The following is a 15842-nucleotide window of genomic DNA, read 5'->3' on the forward strand; positions in this document are numbered from 1 at the left end:
TTTTTTGTTTTTTTTGCCACTGTATTAACATAGAGAAGTGTATAGCAAAAATTATTTTCTGCAATGCAGTCACATAGCTTAGCTAAAGACAACTAATTCTTTTGGGAACTCAGATCTTAATATTTCACCAGTTTTGTGTGAAGCTGTGGAATTGTACAACACAGGGCAATGGCTCTTATCAGAATGGCACTAGAGACCTCATACATTAAAGTCTGAAGTTTAAAAATAGATACAACTACATGTAAATTGCTAAGTTTGGGCCAAATTCTACAGCTCTTAATTGAGCAAACCTCCCAGTGACCTCAGGAGGAGATTTGCTCAATTAAAGGCTACAGTATTTAGCCTTTTATAATTGTTTCAGAAATATAATTGATGAGAGGCTATATTAATGGTTTCCAAGTTTGATAAGTGTTTTAACTTCATGCTTCTTGATTCTACTTTCCGTTAGACCTATCTTTTTGGGCATTTGAATGTCTTTTTTTTTTTTTTTTTGCAAAAATGTTTATATACATTATTGTATATGTGGATGTGTGTTGGTGACCCATACACACTGTATGTATGTATACACACAGACACTTATCTATGCATTTGTAATATATATTTAATATAATTAGTTAGACTGTATTTTGGACAATGCAGTACATGTCAGAAGAATGTATTTGCCTCTTTCTAGATGTGTGTCTTACCACAGAGGGATCTCTGTCCACATAAAATTTCCTATTGTCTTGGTAATAAATAATTTTTGGTGACAGTTATAGCATAAGACTGTGCAATTTTTTTTTTATTGACAAAACTGCTATGAATCAACAACATACATGAACACAATACAGAACCTAGGCATTGTAGCTCAGATTTTGTCAATAGGGCATTACATTGATCTGCTCTCTTTGGTGTTATTTGTAGAGCTGCAATGTTCATTTTGCCAGAGATACAAACTTTGTTAGATTGCCTCGAAAACAGAAATCCTAGCCTGGGTTTTTGATGCCCAGCTGGGGGCATGTCTAATTTTCTAAAGTCATGACTCTCTATAATGGGTTCATGGAAACAATAAAAAGGGGAAGTTGTTAGGTCTATATCTAGGTCCTATCTAGCTTGATGGCATATTAATGAAGGGCAGAAAATGAAGGTAACATAGACGTGGGACAGGACACTGTCTTGGATGAAAAGGAAAAGCAGAATAAATTAAAATAATAGCAGTAATTAATAAAAATGTGCACATAGGAAGTACTTTTTATCCAAGGATCTCAAAGTGCATGACAAAGATAAAATCCCCATTTTTCACTTAGGGAAACTGAGGCCTAGATTAAGTGGCACAAGATTTCAAACGGAGCCAGTAGTAGAATTTAGATTCCCTGAGGCCAGTCTGTGTTCTGTTTGACCAGCCATCCATTTCTCAATCTAGCTAAGTATTTATACACACCTGCTGCTCTGAGGGCTCCTTTCCACACACCCCCACTCACTTGCAGACCTGGATGGGGCAGCTGCAGTGAGTCAAGTTGCTTGCCTCTTGTCTGTCTGTCTTCTAGGCTTGGGATTGTAGAGGCGAAAAGGAGAGGGGAGGAGCAGAGAAGAACCGACCCGTAATTCAGATTAGGGGATGGGGGAGCAGAGGGCTCTTGCTGCTCTCTCCTCCCCAGTCCCTGCTTGTGGGGAAAAAAAGGGGCCAGCTCTTCTCTCTTCCCTCTTTCCTCACATAAAATCTTAGGTTGGCAATTGTGGGGAGAGGGAAAGCTGGGCCTGCCACCTGCAGCATTTCTGATTGGCTGCCCTTGCATATTTCCCCCACTGCCTGGGAAAGAGCAGCCAATCTACCCCTGTCGCCAGATCCACAAGAGAGTCTGTGGTGATATTCTGCGCTGCAATGTAAGCGGTGCTCTCTTGGCACGGTCCCCATACATGACTGCTCATGGGGCATGACTTAGGCAGCCCAGGGTAGCCTGTGTATACTATGGCCACCTTCCCAGGCTGCCCAGTAGGCTGCAGCACTGCCTGGAATCTCCAAAGCACTGCGGCCTGTAGTCCCGCTTCCAACATGGCTCTTATGTCTCCAGCTCTGTTCTTGGCACACCTGCTAGACCAGGGCTTGTGAGGGGATCATCTGAGGGCATCATTAGAGCTGTCCGCTGAGGTGCCAGTGCTGGGGGAATCCTCCCTCAACCAGATATTGGGCTCTGAGGGCCTCTTAATATAGTCTGACCCTTTTTTTGTGTGTGCAAAGGAGCTGAAGCAGGAATGAGAATTCCACCTTTGTAGTCTAGGGTTGGTAGGACTGTTTATCTCACACACACACACACACACACACACACACACACACACACACACACACACACACACACACACACACACACACACACACCGCCTTCCACACAGGGTGGAGCCAGCAGTTTGACTTGGTTCACGGTTCTCCAGCAGGAGATCAATATTTCAGCCACCTATACTCTGTGGGAAATCCAGGCTAAAGGAAGGCCTGGGCCTAAGAAGTGCTTATTTCTGAGATACTGAGTGTCCTCCTATCCCACCTTGTGGTATATATAAAACCAGACAACAAGGAACAGGAAATCAGCTAAGCATCGTAGTGGCCATCATAACCCGAAATGAGCCAGGCTGAATTCCTCCTATCCGTAGTAGAAAACTGGTGTGTTTCCCTTTAAGTGTGACTGACAGCAATTGTACTGTCAGTCAGCCTCTGAGAACCTTCCTGCATGTGTCAGGCTTGCTGTTTTCTAAGCAGTCCTCCTTACGTCATCTGTGTGGGCTATCTTCCATACATGGGCATGGTGTGTGTGTGTGTGTGTGTGGGTTGCATATCTTCATCTTCCACAGTTGTTTGAAGGGTGTAGGCAAAGGCAGGAGTCCAGGCTCTGCGGGTGAGGAAGAGAAATAATTTAGTTTCTAAACTGGGAATAGACATAAGTGCAACTGAGCCACAGAAACTCTCAGGCCAAAAACCACAGAATTTGGGCATGTTGCTGAACTGACCCCATGAGAATAAAGTGATAGTGTATAAATACTGGCTCTGGATGGTTTTAGTGTTTTGCTCTTACAATACAAGTATTTGTGTGTTAAAAACAGTAAGAACAAGACATCTGAAAATTAGGATTCTGTGTCAGGCTGTCAATACCCACAAGCATGCAGCCTTTCATTAAAATCTGTTTGACATTTTTGTTATGCACAGAGAGCCAAAAAGATGCCAAAAGCCTGATATTTGTGATCACATCCTCCTGCTAATATAAGACACTGCAAAGACGATTGTATTAAAACATTCCTTACAAAAGGCTGAACAGTAAAAATAAAATAATAAAAAATAGATTTAAACGTGAGATGAGAATTCTGGATGCTCTTGTTGTGTGAAGTAATTTTCTAGGCAAGGGTCCTCTTTTAACGCCTCATAATTAAGTGAAATAATAAGTAACGTCTTAATTCCAATTTTCAACAAGGGTTTTCAATCCTTGGAAAATTGTGCAAAATTTAACCATCCTGTGAAAATCATGTAATGATCGCACGTCACATGACCTGGCAGAAGAGATATTATTATGTCACAACACCGTGAGTAAATTATCTTACTGGTGACTCGCTTAAAGGTCATGGAGATCATCTGATGCATGAGATGGAAATTTCTCATGCCAAAACAATATTGACAGCTTATCAAGCAGAGAGGAAAGTACAATAATAAAAAAGAATGTAAGGTAAGATAACACTTGCTACTGAAGGTAGAAAATATGACATGGCATTTCAATTTTAAGGTTATAGGGAGGATTATATGGTATGAAGGTTTAGATGCAAAATAGTGTAACTTGCATGTGAATTTATTGGAGTAAATACAGTATTTTAATGGATAGGTACAGAATATAAATGATATAATACATGTATTATAGAAAGAAAGGGACACAAACAAAGGAGCGCTGAGACGGCCTACAACTTGCAAGAATCTTTGTCCCATTCTTCCCTTCTTCTTACAGTCGTTCTAGCATGGCTGAGTGGATTCAAGAGTCACTGATTTTAGTTTTATTTACAATTCTGTCACAAGAATTCCCTATTGCTTTTATTTAGTTTGATTCATTTCCATGTTCATCCTACCATTTTACAGCTTCAGCAAAATGTAAAAGGTGGAATGGCCAGGCACGCATAATAAGGAATATTGTAGCATAATGCAGTAAACTGGAGAGAGAGATTTGTGAACTAGACTGGGCATTAAAGTCTTCCCATCGTGTTTTCACAAACATGTTGTAATGAAAGCAAAAAAGTTGATTGCAGTGAGGATCGGAATATTCACTAAGGCCCTGGTTCCGCAAATCGCTCGTGCTTAAAGTTAAACATTGGCTTAAGTGCTGAATCTTGTTAAATTGGGGCCTTATCTTTTCATGCCACAACTTTTAAAATCTAATCTTGTGCTCCTGGCTTCTCTCCTCCTTAGAGGCAACAGTCAGCACATTCATATTTACCTTTCATATTTGGTGAAACTGCCATGCTACATTCATCAATAAACCCTGAATGCCAAATTAATTGGAAGGAATTGACTGCAAAGACTTATGTGGCAAGACTGAAAGTACAATAGCTCAGAATTGGTTTTGATGACATGGTTGTTAAAATGCTGGCAGGTGCCAGGGTTTTGTTTACAATCGTGCTGCCACTTTTGGAACCCACTGGTGGAGCCACTCTGCTGATAGCAAGGGTTGGGAATGTCTCAGAAAAAAGGATAGTTCAGACAAGCTCTGAGAGGCAGGGTCCACAGTGCAAGAAAGAGGTTTTATGGAAGCTTTACTGGCAAAGGATTGAAAAAGTCCTGCTCATATCTATCCAACAACGCATTTAAAAAAGGGAGACAACATTCACCAGAGTGATGCTGTGTGCGGATGATGTGAAAATCAGAAACAGGAGTATGAAGTGTGTGTGAAGTGTGCATGCACAAGAGAAGGTGTAGAAATCTATTCTGGAGTCTCTAGTTTTATATGAATAGATCTCTTGACCCTTTCCTCTAATGCCACTGAGAGCACTTGGTTAATGACAATTGTTTACCCTGCTTCTGCACAATTATTTTGCAGAAACAAGTTGCTGTATCTTATTCGTCCCATTTGTCCATTGTCATTTTTTAACTCCAGTTTTCTCCTCTCTTTTTTTAGAGCACTTGTAAAGGGCATTAACACCCAGAAAGTATCTGTTTTAATGCAGTATGAATGTTCAGGATAGCCAGTGGAAAATACATTACCTTTTAGTTGAATCTGTTTGGTTTGAGAAATCTGTTTCTTGTCTGCTGTAACAGATTGTCTGGAAGAGTGTACTGTACCTGCTACCCACAGGTCATTACTCAGTGGAAACCACACTTTAAAAAAGCACAGTGTCAAAAGCATGGAGGAAATAAATCAGGCTAGATCAGAGATCCCTCTGTGTGCGTATGCTTCTCCAAGCATTTGTATCTGGTTCAGAATAAGGTTAGTTTCAGCATGTGATGTTTCGCATCTGTGGATGGGTGTCAAAATGCTGCCAGTGCATCCTCTCATTGATACTCTTCCCATTGCTATTATACCTTTCTAGCCCTCCTTAACCCATATAAGAAACATGATTTTTTGTCATTTATTCCTTAGGACCTTCGTAAATTTGAATTTAGGAATTTGGGGTTAGATCCTCAGCTAGTATAAATCAACATAACACCATTGGTGTCGATAGAGCTAAACCAGTTTATACCCGCTGAGGATATGAGTTCTATTTTTTTTTAAGACAAGCATAACCAGAGATCTTAAGTATACTGCACTCTTCTCTATAAGATTTGTTAAGAAAGAGGTTGAACCTGACCCTCTTATGTACGATAAATGAAGATAGCTCATCTCTTTATTTAAAGAGACAATTTGCAGTGCAGCATAAGGAAGGGTTATTGTATTCTTGGTACAGTAGTCAATGAGAAGTAAGACTCTTTGTTGAGTAATGAGATTTTTCTTGGTTATTTTGGGCAAATCCCAATGGTGAAAGGACACTGTGGCATGATCCCTCTCAATAACGAATGGAAAAGCCTTCACTTTGTCTGGAAAACCAATGAGTTAAGGAACATTGGAACAGTGATATTGGATCAGACCTGAGGTCCATCTAGTCTCACATTCCATCCTTAACAGTGGCCAGCACCAGATGCTTAAGAGAAGGTGTAAGAATTCCCCCCCACATTAGGTCTCATCCTGATTTCTAATCCTGATCTCTAATAGTTAGCTAATAGGCTTAAGGCCTGAAGCATGAAGTTTTCATGTCTCTTCCAACATTTTTATTATCATTACCTATTATAACTCTATATATTCTAGTCACAGTAAAAAATGAAGGCCTAGGAAATACATTGGCTCCAAAATATCTTGTGAATATTCTCTGCATGGAGTCATTCATGCATGTTTTAGTGAGAAGATGGAGACAATTTAGATAAAATTGTGCATGTCTGAAAACAGATATCTGGAAGAGTGTAGATGGGCTGGTTATTCTGATCACTTGAGCCATCACTTGGCTTGTGAACATCCTCATGGCAGCTAGATACTATGGCGACAGTCACATTAGAATAATATGCTATAATAGCTAAATTGAGCCACAGAATGAATTCTGCCAGTACCAGTAAATTATGGTACCATGCAGCAACCATTGCATTCTTTGGAGACTTTGAAGATCAGCGTTTCTCAGCGTCAAAAATTCTTGGTGCAAACTCCTAAAGAGGTATTCATTTATAAAGGATCTATAAAATAAACAGGTTGAGTACAAAATATTCGCAGTATCAGGGAAAATATAGAAGAAAAATACATTAAAAATACCCCTCCCCCATAGGTCATTCAGCTAGGAGTGGTTTGGTTGGCAGAGTTTCACAGTTCCTGAGTCTTGCTTTGAGTTTAAGGCTCCTTTGTAGGAGAGTAGTGCTGGATACCCCTTGAAGGTGCCAGAGGTGAAGGAATACAAGGAGTATGGAAGTCTACTAGATCTTTCATCCTACTACTCAGAAAAAGGGTAAGGAACAGAGGAGAGTGGGACATGTTTAGATAGGGAATACCAGTCAGTCCAGGCCCCAACAAAATCTGAAGTAAAGGGAGGCTCACTTTGTTTGGAGGATTTCAGGTCTTAAAAAATCCTGAATTTTTTTCAGTGCATTAGCTGAACTTAGTGGGACGTCCTTCGTTTCCAGATTTTTAAAAAAGACTCACACCCCTGTACATACCACCGGGCAATACTGTGTGCCCACAATGGGACTGTTGCCCAGTCACATAGTGAATCAGAAAACTCTTCTCTTCACTACTCAAAGTCTAATTGAAGCCTTGGACAAGGGGAGCTGTTCATAGAGGTTTCCAGCATTGCTTCCTCAAGAGTCAAGTCACTGGGAGCAATGCACTCATTTTTGTAAGGAGAAAGATCCCTTAATTTGCTATTAAATTAAACAGTGTCAGTACTATTGCCGTAGAGCTGAGCGAATAATCCATAATGAATAATTTATTCAACAAATTTAGCTGCTCTCTCTGCTCATAGACTATCTAGAGACAGATCACAATTCTTCCCAATTTATTTATTATTTGAAATTATTGATGGATAATTTTGTAATTAACCCCCCCCCCCCAATTTTGTGGCTTGATCCTGAACTGCTGTGAATACTTGAGTTCTTTGTCAATCAAGGTGTGCAGGTCAGTTGTGACAGACCATGTAAGTCAAATGGTATTCCTGGGCACTCATTGGATCAGCATATAAGCACTTCTGGCATGTATTTTTTTTTTAAATTGTCTCTGCATGCAACTTTGAAATTTGCCTTGTGCAAACATTTGCCCAGCAAAACTTGATTGCTCCAAAGTTTGCAGAAAGCAAACACAAGGGGGAAACCAAGGCGGCTGCGGTATATTCATTGAAATGTGCGGATGACTATTTGCAGGGTGTTTTTTTGTTTTGTTTTGTTTGTTTTTTGTTTTTTCACTCTGCCCAGCCCTGTTTGGCAACCTTCATCTAGAACAGTGATGTTCAGACCTCAGTGGTTCAGGAGCCAAATTAGCCATCAATATTACCAAACAATTGTGTGAATTAATTGTTTCATTTAAAATATATATATATAGTAAATGAAACTTGAATCACCTCGATCGATTGGTCTTTCAGCCCTCGTATAGTTTTCACTGATCACAACATGTTATATGTATGTATGTATATATTCTCACAGCAAAGTGACTGACCAAATATTATTATTTTATTAGCTACAGTTGGTTAATAACATAACAAATGCATCCTGATTGGTTAATAACTTAGACTGGTTAATAATTAAATCACACAGTGTTTTAATAACATGTGCTGCAAAGAGCCCACAGGAGACACATTAAAGAGCCACTTGTGGCTTGCGAGCCTCAGCCTGAGTATCACTGCTCTAGAACATCCAGAAAATACATTTCAGTTACTGACAGCTGTTCACATTTATTCCTGTCCTGGCATTTCCCACCCCAACTCGTTTTTGATAAGCAACATTTTTAAAAGAAAAGGGAGGGGTCGGGGGATGCAACTGCATTGGCTAAGGCCCTGACCCTATGAAGATGTATGCAAATGGTTAAGTTTCTACACTGTGAGTAAACTTATGCATGGATTGGAGTCTATAGATCGTGTGCCTACCAGTGGGAGCTGGCTAGTGCTGGTTAATCAATTCTCTGAGTCCTGCTTCAATACTTTATGCTTGTTGATGGAGGAGGGGGCTTTTGTTTCTATATGTTCAGTTAGATTAGATCACAGAGGAGAGATTTTCCCTGGTTTTTGAAATGTTATATATGTTTGGTATCATCTTGACATGGATAGGGTCAAATGGCATCCTTTGTGTTTCTACTTTGGGAGCTGAGTATGAATAACCATTGAAACTGTCTCATGGATATTTCAGGTATTCACACCCCATTGAAGCAGAGAGCAACCCCAGGGAGTAACACTACTCATTGTTTAGGAAAATAGTACTTAGAGATGACAAACAGCACTTCAGACTGAAACGTGACCAGGTAGGTCAGGAAGTGCTTTCCTTTATTAAGAGGTATCTTTGTTTATATGATGCTCAGAAGGAAGAATGGTTCTATTCAATGGGGACCTTCAGAATGAAAAATGTTGCCCACTGCAGTGTTAATGGATTGGGCACTATCTGGTGCTCTGAACCTACACAGGGCTTCCACCTAACATTAAAGCATTGACTTGGTCGGCATTAAAGTTGTGAATTTTGTTCTGAAATCGCCACACCGTTCTTGGAAATGGAGGCATTGCCATTTTTGTGTTTTAAATGTTCAGAAATTTGGTCTGTTTTAAAAACATAGCAACTGGGATAAAGAGAAAAGCAGATGAGCAATTGTTAACAGGATTAGCATCAACTTGCTCACTGAGGCGTGGGGCTGATGCAGCTGAGATCTGCCAGCCTGCCCCTCTCCCAGAGTGATGAGCAGAAAGGGAACGACCATGCCTCTGGGGCTTATTACACTGTCCCACCCTTCCCTAGGGTGACCAGACAGCAAGTGTGAAAAATCAGGACGGGGGTGGGGGGTAATAGACGCCTATATAAGACAAAGCCACAAATATCGAGACTGTCCCTATAAAATCAGGACATCTGGTCACCCTACCCTTCCCTGTCTAACTCCCAGATCCACCTGCTTTTCATCCCTTCTGGCCTTCAGTCTTTTCCTCAGGAGGCCCTAAGTTTGTTTTTGTGCCTTGTTTCCTCACACCACACAACCTTTCCTTGGAAATGGGCAGTCTGAGGATCCTGTGCACTGGACCGTTTTTGTTGTGGCAACGTGCAAGCAGGAAGGTTTATCATGTAAAGTTATCTATGGGGTGAGATGCAACATTTTTCAGCAACTAGCCATGGCAGATTATGGTTCTTCATCTCTAGACTCATAAGGCAAAGTGCAGTTTTCCTCTCAGTCTAAAAAGACACACAGGGCTGACCTTGCAAGGGGAAAAGTCCCATTGATTTCAGTGCAGGACAGGGCATTCAGTGAAAAAATAAAGGGATACAAAATGTACTTCCCTGGATGTTTGTATGTTAAATACATTTCCTTTTTCCTAGCTGATTGACAAACTTTCCTTTGTTCTCTTTCTGTGGCATTTTCTGTTCAGGTAGGGTGAAGTGCTTATCCCTTTCCTATTCAAAAAGGATTTCAAAGCCTTGGAAAAAGCAAAGAATGGCCCTTGTTTATTTTTGCAAAGTTTTAACTTGTTCAACGAGGAACTAAGCCTTGTTAAAAGGGATTTTACTACGGGTCAGCTAAAGTTTGAGGAGCTCAGGAAAAAAAGGGGACGAAAACTAATTTTTACTTCAGCAGGCCCTTGGTCTCACAAAGCCCCGGTCTCCAGCATCTAACTGCTGAACCCTAAGGCTTAGCGCCACTGGACAGAACCAGTTAATAGGAAAAGCCAGGGTAGCTTAAGGGAACTATTAAAGAAAAGCAAAAGGGAGAAATCCTCTGGGTAAATGGGGATATGAACTGAGGACATTTTAATATTTTTATATAAAGTATTGTTCATTCATTCTATCCCATGATCCTCAAATGCTTATAAGCATAAAATGAAAGCAGCACAATTCTTTAGAATGTGTCGCAGGATTATTTTTGTTAATGATCTCTTCACCTGGGTTTACAAAGAAGCGATTATTGAACCAAGTATGATACACTGTTAAAAGAATCACTGTTGTAACTTTGATAATGACAACAAAAAGTAAAATATTGAAGAGAACCCAATTAACTTGAGAGCCCAGTGTCTGTGGCTTCTAAGTAATTTAGGCACTTTTGAAAATGAAACTTAGGCACCTAACAGATTTAGGGTCTTATGAACATTTTGTGTATGTGTATACACGCACATCACAACTCATAACGTATGCTGCCTCAACTCTTATATTCCCTTATTAGTAATATCTCTCACACCTCATTTAAAATACATGTAAGAAAATAACTTGTAGTGTCAAAATTTCTCCTTACCCTTAATTAGCTTTTAGTATTTTAATACCCCAGCCTGCAACTTGCTGCATGTGGGCAGATTCCCACAGCACTGACTGACTTGGAGTTCTGCTCAGGGGTCCACTAGCGTGGAATCAATTGCAAGACTGAGTATCTCAGTGTATCTCAGATTGGACCTTGGAACTGAAAGTCGTTAGAGGATAATTCTTGCCAAACTGAAAGGGGGGAAATGCAAATACTATTGAACTACTTTGTGCTGTTTTATGAAATGGGTAAATGAAAATCACTAAAGCCATAAAAACAAAGACACAAAATTACAAACCTCAGTTTAAAGTTAACCTCCTAAAGCCCTGTTTAGGCAATCAGATGAAAGTCATTTACATGCCTAACCATAGAGGGAGGAACCTAACTTTGGGACTGAAATTTTTGGCAGAATCATTATTATTGGGACTAAAATAATATGATTCCTGTCAATTATTTTCTATTGCAAATGGCAAAAGACTGCCAGACTTCTGTGAAGCTTCAGGCAGGGCTTATGTTTTCTAGTGTTCCTGAAACCATTGATTTTTAGGAGGCAACAATACAATCCATTAACAAATATAATCAACATCATGTCTGCTGGAGCAAGATCACAGGATACGCTCACTGCAAAATTGCCACTTTACACTCAGTAGACTCTCAGGAGGTACCAGGTATGATCAGCAGTGCAGGAGGTGGACATCTGCCAGACATAACTGCTATCCCTTGTTCTGAAAATATTTACATCAATCACTGTATAAGCATTTATGTCCAGGCCCCTCCGCCTCCTTTTTTTTTTTTGGCCTTATTGTGGTTTCAGATGGAAGTGTGCATGCAATATGGAGAGGATCCTGAGCTCTTCCTTCTTTGCCCTATCTGTAGAAATTCATTTCTCTCCTTTCCCCTGGGTTGACCTCCAATTTGTTTTCTATTTGAAAGGCTAAGTCCATATGGCAGATATTTTCAGCCCTCGAAGTCTTTTGACCTTTTGAACAGTTTCAATCTCAATTTCAATAATGAAACCACTTCTCTTTTTTTCTGAATACTTACAAATGAGATATTATATTTCCATACATTTTATTTCCAGCCACATCTGTGAATCTCATATTGATCTGAAGTTATCTGTGATAAAGAAGTTATTAATTTTGACAGATATAAGGGAGAAGCTAATATCCTCCTTTTACAAACACCTAATATTAATCTCTAGTGATGTATACAAGATCTCCAGAATGGCTTGGGGTGTGTATGGAAATGATATAGGATCAAAATTTGATAATGCAAAAGGGAAAGATTCATTTTAGAAAATTGATTAAAAATGTATTGCCTATGAAATAAGTGTAGGAAGCATAATTTAGAATTAGGTATCCATTATTCCTCCATCAGTAGTAGAAACACAACAGAATCATAAGGGACCAGATCTATTCTGATTTATACCCCAACAGCTCCTGTAATTCCATTGAATCAGAACAGAATTTATCCCATGGTTTCTACTCAAAAGATATAAATGTAGCATGGAGCTGATTTTCCTGTATGTGACCATACCCCCCAGCCCCTGTTAGTAAATCTGGGGATGGAATGTTATTGTTGGACAACAGAAGATTACGCTTCTTCTAAGGGTGTTTTTGATATTTCCTCCCTTAGCAAATGTTCTCTTCATTTTTATGTTCTGTTCAAATAACTTTGTAAGCTGCCAAGGAGACTACTTTGACATATTGGAGTAATACTATGTCTCTGACTCTAAATATTTGGAGATCTGTCTTTGGATTCTCCCTCCAGAGAAGTTTTTGGCTCTCGTTAGGCTCTCGTTTGACTCTTGTTAAATTCCAGTATTTTATCATACTTGGGACTTTTCCCCTCCAGCAATTTACTGGGTTATCCTAGGGAAATTGCCAAGTCAGGAGATCCTGAAAATGTTTGGAAGTTTTTTAGTTCATGGCAGAAACAATGTGATGTCCTGGCTCAAAGGGAGTTGGTCTGAGATTCACACAGTTGTGGTGTTTGATTTGGTTTAATTTTTTGTTATGCCAGAAGTCACTGAAGGCTTCAGGGCTAATCACATTCAGGTGGTTTGTTCCTGTTCTCCCTCTTCACACCTCACAGAACTTGCTCAGAATTGTACCCATGATGCTTATAATCCCTCACCTATTTCTGGGATTGTTATCAGCTTTCCTGGACAGCTTACTGGGGATAGTGTATAAAAGTCTGCAGCCTTTTCTACCATAAAATGAAAGCTGCATCTATGGTACCTAACTGGTCATGGCATTGAGATAGTTGTGACAGCATGTAACACGGCAGGTGAAATTTAATAAATAGTTTGTTATAACAACAGAAAATCCTACTTTTCATTGGAGGTTTCTAAGCTCTCAGTTCTAGTTTTTAGTGTCACAGTTTTTTGCTATTGTGGATATTGCACTACCGAGTTTATTATTATATATATTTATTGCTACTGTAAATAATCTTTAGGTACTATTTTTTTAAAATGGCTACATTATATCAAACGTGTTAAAAAGAGCTAAAGGGACCCCCTCAGACAGCCTCCCCAGGCCTCAAACTTACCTATAACTGCAGGTAGGCCTCTTAGGCTATCAACACACTTACAACAAGAGGAAGGCTATCCCCCAAGAAATCTCCTCAGCAATAAAACAAACTAAATTCCTCTCCACCATCCACCTCAGAACAAACTCCGTCAAGACTAGGAGAACAGATGTCTCTTATAGTGGGATATAAAGGTTCTGGCAGCCAAAAGAAAAAAGCACGTTCCAGAGGCAAGGGCCCTTCACTCAGAATAGCAGGCTCCTTTTCTGTTGTAAATATTGTAACAAGAGCACTCTTACCCACTTTGAGATCTATGGATGAAAGAGCTTCCCCCCAGTTTACAGATTGGAAAACTGAGGTAACCAGATGAGTATTTAGCCTGAGCTTCTCAGATGGTCAAAACTGCTGAAGGGAGAGACAAATGTCTCAGATAGTCTAGGCCCAAGCTATCTGTGGTAGTATTGCCCAACCTGGGGGGCTCAAGACTGGTCCAAGGGCACAGGAGAAGAGCAACAGGAATGGAATATCCATAAGCAGCTGGGGATCCAATGAAATTGCAAAGTTGTGTGTGTGTATACGAAGCCAAAAGAACATACTCCCTTAGTTGGGATCATGCATATAACTTTGGTCTTTGTTTATGGTTCCTTCCCCCATCCTATAGTATAATCTAAGTTTTATCGGGGTTGAGTCTCAGCCATGTCCCAGGTTACAATAGGCACTGGACACATCATTCTGCAGCAGGGTTGGGAGATATGGAAATATAGAATTGGATATTATGTTTTATAGTTGCAGTGTACTATACTTCCTTACCAATTATCCCAATGGCCCTATATACATATTGAACAAAAAGAGAAACCGAGAGAGCCCTGTGAACACCACATAAGAGGATCTTCAGAATAGATGAGCAATTGCATTGTACTACTCGGTGAGCTTTCCCCAAAAGGAAAGGAACAGAGAATCTCTGGCAGGTCAACAGCAGTTTCTGATCAATGACATCAAAGTTGCTACATCTAAGAGACTCAGCACAAGCACCTTATTTTTGTCCATTGCACAGAGAAGCTCATTAGCCAGATACACTAAGTATGGTTTCTGTGCTATACCTAGACCTAACACCAAATTGACCAAGGTTGGAGAAACTTGAAGTCTCTAGATATTGCTTGAGTTGTTTTGTCACAGTTTGCCCAGTTATCTTCCTCTTTCTAAAAAGGAAGATGCCAAAAAGTTATCAAGAATCAGGACTGGACTCTTAAGGGTTTTCTGTTAATATTTAATGTAAAAACAAATACACATGTTCCCCTTAATAAATGAAATAGATCCATAGTGATTATGTGTAACTTTCCTGTGTTCATAGATAGCGCAGGAATGTTCAAATAAATCCTCTGGTCTTCTCATCACCTGTCAGATTATAGGTATCTTCCAGCTTCATAATGGTCATCTTGGTTTTGGCATCATTTTTTGTTTAAATTTTACACTATCTTCTTTCTCTTTGGTAGCATTGTTTATAAAAATAGAATAAAGGAGAGTAGACACTTGTTCCTTTGGTGATTTTAATAGGTTTGTTGCTGCCCTTAAAGTCAGTTATGATTGTCTCCTGTTTCAAGAGCTCTGTTCTTGATTTACTGCATACTTGAGATAGAGAGATGGATGAAGAGAGAGAGAGAGAGAGAGAGCAGATAAGACCCAGCAGGTAGAATCCAATCAATTATGGAACAGTGATAAAACCCAACAGATAGATGGAATCCATATAATGCCTCTTCTGCTTAGGAAAGCAAAGCAAACAAACACCCACATGAAATTCTCAGTTTTGTTTAAATTCATATTTTCTTGTGGTTATATTCAATGAACCAAGAAGGGGTGTTTTGCTCTTTGGAAGTAGTTGTCCTGCTGAAGACAAGGCTAATACTAAGACTCATAATGTGATTTCATATTGCTCTGCCCTTTGTGATCTCTACCTGTTTTCATTGTCGGAAGGATGACTAAGAAGTCTCCTATGTATAGTGTCATCAGCATTAGGATTAGAGAAACAACACCTACAGAATCTATTATTCATTAAGTGTAACCAATATATAATTTAAAACAGTAGGTTTTGTCAAATAATGTTAGGTCAGCATAATTTTCTGCCTATTACTAATATCTATAACATCTTTGCCTTACTCAGCGCTATTTAAATATGCAATCATTTACAGCTTTTGACTATATGTGTGCGCACTCCCAATTTCCAATATTCAACTACTCCAAATTTTATGCTGACATCAATAGCAAACTATTAAAGACAATATTTCATTATTGGTTTTTCATCCCAAAAGTTATTTACAATTATATACTAAGCACTAATATTAAAGGAAACCATTTAAATGAGGTGCTATCTGCTTTAACAATATGTCT

General features: G+C 39.5%; 1 protein-coding gene across 3 annotated transcripts in view; it reads left to right on the plus strand.

Annotated features, from left to right (window-relative positions):
- The first annotated feature begins 3585 nt into the window (after positions 1–3585).
- The window catches only part of ZNF536 (zinc finger protein 536), a 521459-nt gene continuing 509202 nt past the window's right edge, over positions 3586–15842 (plus strand). For all 3 annotated transcript variants that reach the window (XM_039503707.1, XM_039503708.1, XM_039503709.1), the window contains exons 1-2: positions 3586–3686; positions 8852–8963. The gene's annotated coding sequence lies outside the window, so the exon portion shown is untranslated. The remainder of the gene's footprint in view (positions 3687–8851; positions 8964–15842) is intronic.

This window comes from Mauremys reevesii, linkage group 16 (genome assembly GCF_016161935.1).
Source record: "Mauremys reevesii isolate NIE-2019 linkage group 16, ASM1616193v1, whole genome shotgun sequence".
Taxonomy (NCBI): domain Eukaryota; kingdom Metazoa; phylum Chordata; order Testudines; family Geoemydidae; genus Mauremys; species Mauremys reevesii.